Raw genomic sequence first — 10,509 nt, 5'->3', positions numbered from 1 at the left:
GGGTTTTGGCAACGGTTCCGTCAATCTAAATCTAGATAATGGTTTTGCACGTTAGTTTCTAGAACAAGGTGGCTTCCATCACTACTCGAGTTAGTGAGGCTCAGAAACTTGTTTGGAGTGTCCTAGAAGGAGAACAACCTACCTTCTGGTTTCTTATCATTGTAGTGTAAGTTCATAATTGACAGCTTTGAAACAAGTGGATAAATATGAAAATGCATAATAAATATCTTTTTGTGTGATTTTGTAGTAAGTTGCACATAAAAATATCCCATAGAGGCAAACACTCTTTTCCTTGAAAAGCATAGAGGTTAATAGGTTTTTCTAATATGAATATATGTACATATTTTCTAAGATCCTACTTTAAAAATAACACCTTTATATATTGGCAGATTCCTTGGTGCATAGAGCAGCAACGCAGAAATGTTACATTTTGCAGAAATGTTACATTTTATAGAGCCAAATAGGAAAGCTGAGGCTGTTAAAATAATTGAAGAGTCATTGAACAATGTCGTACCAAATTAATGCCTTGTTCATTTAGTATTTATCCACATCTTGTTAAATACTATTTGAAGTTCTAGTTCTGCTCGTATATTGTCATATTTTCTTGTCATATTTTCTTATTAATGCGCTTCGTTGTTGTATTAGAAGTGGATGTGTCATAGTGAAGAATGGAAACTAAACCAGTATATTGTAGTACACAAAATTACTTCAAGAGGGACTGAAGTATTTATTTTCTTATCGAATTTGTTTGATAAGTGTGGTGATGTGTGATTAATTATTAATTTTTTTGCAGAGAGGAGGAGGAGTAGGATTAACGAGAAACTGAAGGCACTACTGACATGATTTTGAATTCTAATAATGTTGTTTTTAGTTTTCGTGTTTTTTTGTTGTTTTTAGGAGAAATTGAGTTATGTTTTAAAGTCTTAATTCATCTTGAATGTTTTTTTGACGAATGATTTGGTCTTTTTTTCTTGATAGATAATAAGCCTTCTGTGCTCGATGAAGCACTCGAGTATCTTAAGCACCTTCAACTACAACAAGCACAGGTACATGTTTTATTTCAATATATTAAAATGTTATAAGAGTGCCTCTCCTGATCTACATAGTTATGTATCAACAACAAAAGTTGTAACAAAAGAAATCGATAGTTCTCTTGTGGAATTACTACGAGTCTGCATCTGATTATTGAAAGTGAGAAATGTGTTCACAAAAAAGAACCACAGACATCTTGTGTTTAATGGATATAGTTTCACTCTTGAATGATCCTTATACGCCGATTGTATATAAATTTTCTGTTACAAATTCGGTAGTTTAATAGATATTCTAATTATCTATTGGTTACAGATTTTCTAGTACTCTCTATGCTCTGATGTGTACATTTGTGCACTTTGGTGTTGGTGCACAGATTGTGTTGATTAATGAAATAATTCTATTTGCAATCTGACATATTCACTACAAGGAAAACCGGCTCACACAACGGTTTTTGCCCGTTATCTGATACCCTGAAAAAACCGTTGACTATTGAGCCGCCGTCTCTTACATGGATCAGACAACGGGAAAAAAACTGTTGTGTGAATGAGCACAGACAACGACCAGAGTAGTAAACCTGTTGTGTTACATCCAGAATAGACAACGCATTCTTGTAACTTATATTGTAAACATCTGTATTAGTCAAGTGTTCTGGAAACGGTTGTGTAGTGTGTCCATAATAATATAAGAACAAAACAAGTAATACAACTCTTATTGTCCTCAAATGGTTGTTCTACAGATCAACACACAACACAAATGAATTAAATAGCTCTTGTAGTAAAATTCTACATACAACACTTGCATTTTGTTTTGTGTTGTAGGAACTCTTCTCATACAAGATTTGTCCTGTTTCTTGTGTTGTGTGATTTAGTTTCACACTTGTCTTTAATTTACAATGTGTTGAGTTAGTGTTTAAGACATGATTCTTTTTCTAACAAATGGTGTTGTCTGAACATAATTAGTTTTATAGAGAAGGGTTTTTTATTCAGTTTGGTATTGTGCGAAAGTCAATATAACAAGCTTTTAGTTTTTGAAATTATTGTGTGAAACAAACTATAACAATGTTTTAACTGGATAACTTACGGGTTAAAATCCCCTCAGACAATGGTTTCCAAATGTAAAGCAAATAAAGCAACATTGTAAAATTAATATGCCATCAAATTTAAAATCCAAAGAAAAACCATTGAGATTACAACCAAGTCATCACCATTACACTAGCAAACAACCAACCCTCCATTACTCCAGCAATCAACCAACCATCCATTACACCATTTCAACTAAAACCCAACTAAGTATAACCAAGTTCTATCTTAAGAAAAATAAGACCATTCGAGTACATGTACTTCGGGACTCTATATTGCTTGTTAAAACATATAAAAATGAAAAATCTGAGTTAACTTTCTTTAGAAATCAGGTGACATTTACATGTGCAAACACACATGACGCTTTCTATAGTATACGCACTAATATGCCAACTATAAATACCTTTTTTGCTCAACTATATCCAACTATATTTTCCAATGAATTTTTAGCTTTTGAATCCCCTGTAATAGGTTCATATCATCCATAAATTTTGATTCCCATGGCTTGAAGATTAATAATTGATTTTCCTGTGGTTGGCAGTTGTCCAAGACATTCTCGTGGTCTTTGCTCTCGGGTCTTGTTTTGTCCTGCAAATTCCAATAGAGAAACAAAAACATTAAGCTCCTCGTGACTAAAACTTCCTCTCTTCATAAATTCAATTCCATGTAATAATTTATGCAAATAATAAAATACTTCAGGTTTAATTTAAAACAAAAAGTTCAAACCTAATGATCACTTTTACAAACTCCATTTTCTTCTAGCAGTTATCTTTGTACAGTTCACACAAGAATCTTTAATACACTCTTCAACGATACCAACTTGGCAATCTTTGGTTAGTCAAGTTCAACCTGCAAAAAAAGTATATGTTGTTGATACACGAGAGTTGTGTAAGCTTCTATTTTATTTTGTATTCACACAAGACAATTAATAAAGACCTCCACCAAATCACAAGATTCGACAACACCTTCTAACCCATCACTCACATCTTGTCTTCTATGTTCCTGGTGTGGATGTTGGCTTCCAACAAGTATCATCCTTTCTATTGAGACAATACCCCTACAATAGTTGCAACTCTAGATAACTTCTTCCTCCTCTAGCAACAATCTATACATGGGCTTGGTTAAACATATCAACAAAGTTTATATAATCTCTCCGCATCCCATTTCAAACTTGTTTACCAGGTACTACAAACAACCAATAGTTTGATAAAAATAAGAACAAAGTTAAGATACATGCATTCTTGAATCATAGTACTTGCAAAACCAATAATTTCTTAAATCAATCATATAACTTTGTTTAGAATAGACAGCATGAAAATTTATTTAATCTGAAGCAAAAAATATTAATTAAAAGCAATAAAATCAAGATAAGAACAAATCATATATTAAAAAGCATCCAAAATTCAAGAATCTATTGAAAACAAAATATGTGAATTGAGCAATCATATAACTAAAATTTATCCAGAAGCTAAGAAAACATACAAACACTGATAAGAGTGAGCAATCAAAAATTAATTAATATCATAGGACCACCTGCAAAATGGATGAAATAAAAATTGCAGTATAAAGTTACATGACATAACAAATTAGTAGGTTTTTAATACTAATACATTAATTGAACATATGAGCTCCTTTAATAATATATGAAAAGAATATAAAACCCAAGGCAATGAAAATAAAATCATTTAAAAAAGAAATAAGACAAGTGTATACCTTTAACCCAAAAATCGAACTAGGGTTTGCGTTGAAATCGAAGCTTTTGAATAACTCGAGTTAGGGGTTAGTTTCTAAGATTTGAATTGGGGGTTTGGGTTTGGATTTAGAGAGGTGAGAGGTTAGAGTAAATTAAGGTGTTAAAAATTAGGTTTTAATTACACAGATGGTGTGATAGAAAGAGAGGCCGCATAGGAAGTTCAAAGAGAGAGAACATGAGAGAAAGGGAGTTACAGCTTAGAGAGGGAGATGGACTACCATGTAAAGGGGAAATGAGTGAACAAAAGATGGGAGATAGAGAGAGAGAGAGAGATCCATGAGAAGGGGGAGTTGGGACACAAAGAATGGGGAGATGGAGAGAGAGAGTCAGTGATGAGAAGGGAGAGTTGGGAGAGAGAGAACAGGGAATATAGAGGGGGGTTGAGAGCAGAGACCGATGAGAAGGAGATATAACGGGGTTAACAAAATGGGGGGAGATATAAAGGGGGAAATAAAATTTTCACTTGGGGGCAAACTAAAAATAGGGAGATGGAATGAAAAAAATGGGCCTAAAAAGTGAAAATTTGGGTGAAGGGGGAAATGAAAATTTAAACAAGGGGAAAATGAAAAGGGGGTTTAAGGTGAATATGGGGTAAATAGATATTTTTTTATTTATATGTATTATTTTATAATTTTTTTAATTTTACTTTATTTTATAAGAAGATAATCAAAATTAATATATCTTAACATCCGTATGGTTTGGATCGTCGAAAAATTTATTTAAATAATCATTTTGTTAATGAGGAACGTGTCTATTTGAGAAAGTAGTACTTCAACTAGAATCTTCTTGTAAAGTTATGCAAGATATTTTTTTGAATTTATAAATTATTACATAAAATTTTAGATTACATATTAATGTAATAAAATTCAATCTAACATTTCATTAATTTATAATTCACTTAAACAAATATATATTAATATCCATATGATTGGATATTAGAAAAAAATCATTTCAAAAAATTATTTTGTTAAGCAGGAACGAATCCATTTTAGGAACTACCACTTTCACTACATTTTTGCTATAATTTCAAGCAAGATATATTTGAAAATTTTAAAATATTTTTTAAGTGAATAAATCAATATATATTAACATCAACAATTTAAGGAATATATATTAACAAAGTCAATAAAATATATGGCATTAAAAATAATTGTCTGAAATTTAAAATATGTTGTCGTTAACAAAAGTCATACAACAGTTTTTAATATAAAACAATTGTGGGATGTAATATCACCAAATAAATAGTGCCAAATTCATACAACGGTTTATAACCAAAAAAGGTTATTTAAAAAACAATGTCAATAACGGTTTCCAAGAAAAAAAACCGTTGTTGAATCACACAACGGTAATTTTTAAAAAGCCTGTTGTACCATAGTTTATACGACAACGTCTGAGAAAAATCATTTTAAAAAATTAATCCTGTAAATCGGGAACGAGTCTCGTTGTCGGGAGGGGTACTTTTACCAGATGTTTCTAATCATGGCATGCAAAATGAATTTCAATTTTTTTAATAATTTGTTCTTATGATTAAAATCTATATATCTTAACATCCGTACGGTTGGATCATCGAAAAATCATTTTAAAAAATTAATCCTGTAAACTCGGGAACGACACCTCGTTGTCGGGAGGGGTACTTTTACCAGATTTTTCTAATCCTGACATTCCGAGCATGAATTTCAATTTTTTAATACCTTTTTCATGTGACTAAAATGAGTATTTCTTAACATCTCGTACGGTTGGATCGTCGAGAAATCATTTTAAAAAATTAATCCTGTAAATCCGAGAACGAGTCCTCGTTGTCGGGAGGGGTACTTTTACCAGATTTTTCTAATCCTGCATGCAAAATGAATTTTCAAATTTTTAATAATTTTTTCTTATGACTAAAATCGATATATCCTAACATCCGTATGGTTGGATCGTCAAAACAATTATTTTAAAAATTAATCCTGTAAATCGGGAACGAGTCTCGTTGTCGGGAGGGGTACTTTTACCAGATTTTTATAATCCTGGCATGCAAAATTAATATCAAATTTTTTAATACTTTTTTCATGTGAATAAAATGAGTATATCTTAACATCCGTACGGTTGGATCGTCGAAAAATCATTTTAAAAAATTAATCCTGTAAATCGGGAACGAGTCTCGTTGTCGGGAGGGGTACTTTTACCAAATTTTTCTAATCCTGGCATGCAAAATGAATTTCAAATTTTTTAATAATTTGTTCTTATGACTAAAATCGATATATCTTAACATCCGTACGGTTGGATCGTCCAAAAATCATTTTAAAAAATTAATCCTGTAAATCGGGAACGAGTCTCGTTGTCGGGAGGGGTACTTTTACCAAATTTTCCTAATCCTGGCATGCAAAATGAATTTCAATTTTTTAATAATTTGTTCTTATGACTAAAATCGATATATCTAAAATCCGTACGGTTGATCGTCAAAAAATCATTTTAACATATTAATCCTGTAAATCGGGAACGAGTCTCGGCTTGTCGGGAGGGGTACTTTTATCAGATTTTTCTAATCCTGACATTCGAGATGAATTTCAAATTTTTTAATACTTTTTCATGAAACTAAAATGAGTATTTCTTAACATCCGTACGGTTGGATCCTCTAAAAAATCATTAAAAAAATTTATCTTTTTCATTAGGTATGAAAAAAATCTAGTACGAGGCAACACCCAACGGTTTTTTATGAAAAATTCTTGTCTGAAATAAATTGTGACAACAGTTTTTTTGAAAAAAACCGTTGTCTTAGATGATCAACTTTTTTAAATCTTATGGCTGATATTAAATCTACTTTTAATTAACGGCTCTAATTACACCAACTCAACAATCCAAGTGAATGTTTTTTCCCCAATAACATGGTGCCACCTCATCACAAGCAACACTTCAGAAATTTCAAGAATCAGACTTACAGACAACGGTTTTTTATGAAAAAAGGTTGTCTTAGATGAACATTGACAACATTTATTTGAACAAAAGCTGTTGTGTAAGCGTAGCAGCATTTTTTAATCTAATGGCTGATAATAAATATACATTCAATCAACTGCTCTTATTACACCAACTCAGCAATCCAAGTGAATGTTTTTTCACCAATCACATGGTGCCACCTCATCACAAACAAGTGTGAAAAAATCTTTTAAAAAATTTATCTTGTTCATCGGGAACGAATCCATGTTGGGAAGAAGTGCTTTTACCAGATTTTCTAATCTTGACATTCGAGATGAATTTGAAATTTTTAATACTTTTTTCATGTGACTATAATAAGTATATCTTAACATCCATACGGTTGGATCGTTGAAAAAATCATTTAAAAAAATTATCTTGTTCATCGGGAACGAATTTCATGTTGGGAAGTAATGCTTTTACCAGATTTTTCTAAACCTGACATTCGAGATAAATTTGAAATTTTTTAATACTTTTTTCATGTGACTAAAATAAGTATATCTTCACATCCGTACGGTTGGATCGTCAAAAAATCATTTAAAAAATTTATCTTGTTCATCGGGAACGAATCCCGTGTTGGAAGTAGTGCTTTTACCAGATTTTTCTAATCTTGACATTCGAGATGAATTTGAAATTTTTTAATACTTTTTTCATGTGACTAAAATAAGTATTTCTAAACATCCGTACGGTTGGATCATCTAAAAAATCATTTTAAAAATTTATCTCTTTAATCGGGTATGGAAAAAAATCTAGTACGAGGCAACATCCAACGGTTTTCTATGAAAAAGTCTTGTCTGAAATAAATAGTGACAACAGTTTTTTTGAAAAAAAACCGTTGTTTTAGATGATCAACTTTTTTAAATCGTACGGCTGATATTAAATCTACTTTTAATCAACGGCTCTAATTACACCAACTCAACAATCCAAGTGAATGTTTTTTCACCAATCACATGGTGCCACCTCATCACAAGCAATGCTTCAGAAATTTCAAGAATCAGACTTACAGACAACGGTTTTCTATGAAAAAAGTTTGTCTTAGATGAACATTGACAATATTTATTTGAACAAAAGCTGTTGTGTAAGCGTAACAGCGTTTTTTAATCTAATGGCTGATATTAAATATACTTCAATCAACTGCTCTTATTACACCAACTCAGCAATCCAAGTGAATGTTTTTTCACCAATCACATGGTGCCACCTCATCTCCTCTTAATGTCTCTCATTATACCAGCTCACCAATACAAGTGACAATGGTTTTATGAGCAAAACGCTTGGTGTGTCGTGCATACAACAGAATAATAACACTTGTATGTCAAGTTGATTATTTAGACAACACAAGGAAGTACGTGTTTGATTCCAGCTTAACTAATCCATTGAGAAAACACTTGTTCTCATTCCAACAACGGTGTTTCATAACGTTGTCTCCATTACTTTCAGACAATGCAAAATTAAACTGTTGTACAAACTACCCTCATTTGCACAACATATCTTTAGAAGGCTTGTCTGTTCGATTACCTAGACAATAGTTTTTAAAGCATTGTAGGAATGATGAAATCTTTTTATTTAAAACAACACCTTATCTTATAAAATGGTTGTCTGATACGATATGCTAGACAACAGTTTTAAACCTATTGAGTAAAGGGATTCACACAACACCTGTTTTTATGGTTTTTAAAACAAATTGCTTATGTAAATTTCTGGGCAACAACTGTTTTGCGTCAACGCGTGTCTGATGGGGTTCGTCTGATGACATTTTTCTTGTAGTGATTTATACATTTAATCTATAGAAATTTGTTTATGTGATTGCATAGGTATGACTCTAATTAATGTTATGAAACTCGGTCACCTGTTTTCAGGGATCAATTTCTGCTTATTTTAGGATTTATTGAAATTGTCCACACATGCGTGTCTCTTAAGGATTAGCTTAACTAGTTAAACTCTGTGGTACTGAACCTCGTTTTGTCTATATGATAAACTTGGATGTTGTTATATTACTAGTACTATGTATTTTTTTAAGTGTATCGGTGTGAGTGTATGACGCGCGTGCTCTGTGTTGCTATTGTGTGTAAAACTGTTAAAGATGTACCACATGTGTTTATAGCTTGTTATTTGTTTATTACAGCCAACCTATCAACATTGTTAGATATGCAATATTTGTAGCGATTGCATCCCCTACTATAATACATACTGTTTTATATTGATAAATACAACTAATAGTGATACTATTAGCTGTTAGCCACAATCTTCAATACAGATTTCTTTTTATCTTGTTTATTATAGCTTCATCTCAATGGTGTTGTTGGGTGCATCACTACATGTTATGTTTATCTGTGATATGTGTGTTCTCTCATCTCATTGAAGTCATAATCATGACACATGAATTAGATTACAACAATGTTATTTACAGAACTCGTAATCATCTTTGCTTTCTATAAGATGTTATTATTATTTTGTAAGAAATCAATATGCAGTGTGATTATCTGGTTGTTGCATTTGAAAACAGGTGGCTGATGTTGGACATATTTTCTGCAATTTATCTGATGAAAGTGTTAACTGACTGTTATTAATGTCTTCGTGACAGTGTATCTTCGGATATTAAACCAGGATTGATGAACTGAAGTCAAAAATAGAAAAGGAAAGGTGACATAAAGCTTTATCGAGGCTTTTTCAAAGAGCTCAAAAGAGGTTTCCAAATGTTGATGGTAGTTTTGTATACCTACTTGCTGCTTTGGTTAAATATGCTTCTGGTTTCATAAATAATATATTCAACCATTTTTTAGTTCCTAGAGCATATTAAGATACACATGAAAATTTTATATAAATTGAATAAACTTATGGAAGAGACAATCAATTTTATCTCAGTGTTGCTACTTTTCTTGCAGAGGTGTATTACTTCCTCTCTTCTTCCAATTCTTATCATTCTCCCATCTCATTATTTTAACAACTAGTAGGAACAAATCTCATGTTTCTTTCCTAAATTTTTCTAATCGTATTATTCAAGATGAATTTGAAATTTTTTTGTAATTTAAAACATTTTTCGGAATTAAAATAGATCGTTGAATCAATTTCGAAGTAGTAAACAGGGTTTCGGTTGGCCAATTCTGGCTTCAAACCAATTTCATAATAATTATCGAACCTTGAAAACGATTTAAAATAATATTTTAAAACTCGAAACTATTTTTCGAAATTTTAAATCATTTTTAAATAATTAAATCTAATTAAATAATTAATTAAATTCAATTAATAATTAATTAAATCAATTAATCAATTAATTTTCAAATTAATGGACTAATTAATTGATTAAAAATTAACTGAAATTAATTAACTAATTAATTCAGATTTATTTTTGAATTAAATATAATTTTTGGAATTAAAATAATAATTTTTGGAAATTTTCATAAATTAAAATCGAATTTTTATAATTAAAATAAATAGGAAATAGGATTTTTAAATAATTTATAAATAGGAATCCAAAATATGCAAACTCTGGAAACCTGGGGGACTAAACTGTTTTTTCCCCAAAAGTCCAGGGGCCTGTTTTCAATTTCGTAAACCCCCGCCGTCGACTCGCCGGAGTGTGGCCGGAGAACACGATTCCGGCGACCTCAGGCCACCAAACTGTCCAGAATTAATCTACACATTACCAGGAACTTATTTATGCAATCAAAACACATCAATCATCCCTGTCCTGGTCGG

At 31.4% G+C, this 10,509-nt stretch overlaps 1 long non-coding RNA gene across 1 annotated transcript; it reads right to left on the bottom strand.

Annotated features, from left to right (window-relative positions):
• Positions 1 to 2,492: 2,492 nt before the first annotated feature.
• Positions 2,493 to 3,162, bottom strand: LOC141704078 (uncharacterized). The gene is made up of 3 exons (XR_012567823.1): positions 3,077 to 3,162; positions 2,838 to 2,960; positions 2,493 to 2,699 (listed from the first exon to the last, which is right to left on the bottom strand). It is a non-coding gene; the product is annotated as an uncharacterized LOC141704078 (long non-coding RNA).
• Between the last annotated feature and the right edge of the window lie 7,347 nt (positions 3,163 to 10,509).

Source organism: Apium graveolens, unplaced genomic scaffold (assembly GCF_009905375.1).
Source record: "Apium graveolens cultivar Ventura unplaced genomic scaffold, ASM990537v1 ctg7390, whole genome shotgun sequence".
NCBI lineage: Eukaryota > Viridiplantae > Streptophyta > Magnoliopsida > Apiales > Apiaceae > Apium > Apium graveolens.
This window is presented reverse-complemented; position numbering and strand designations above follow the sequence as displayed.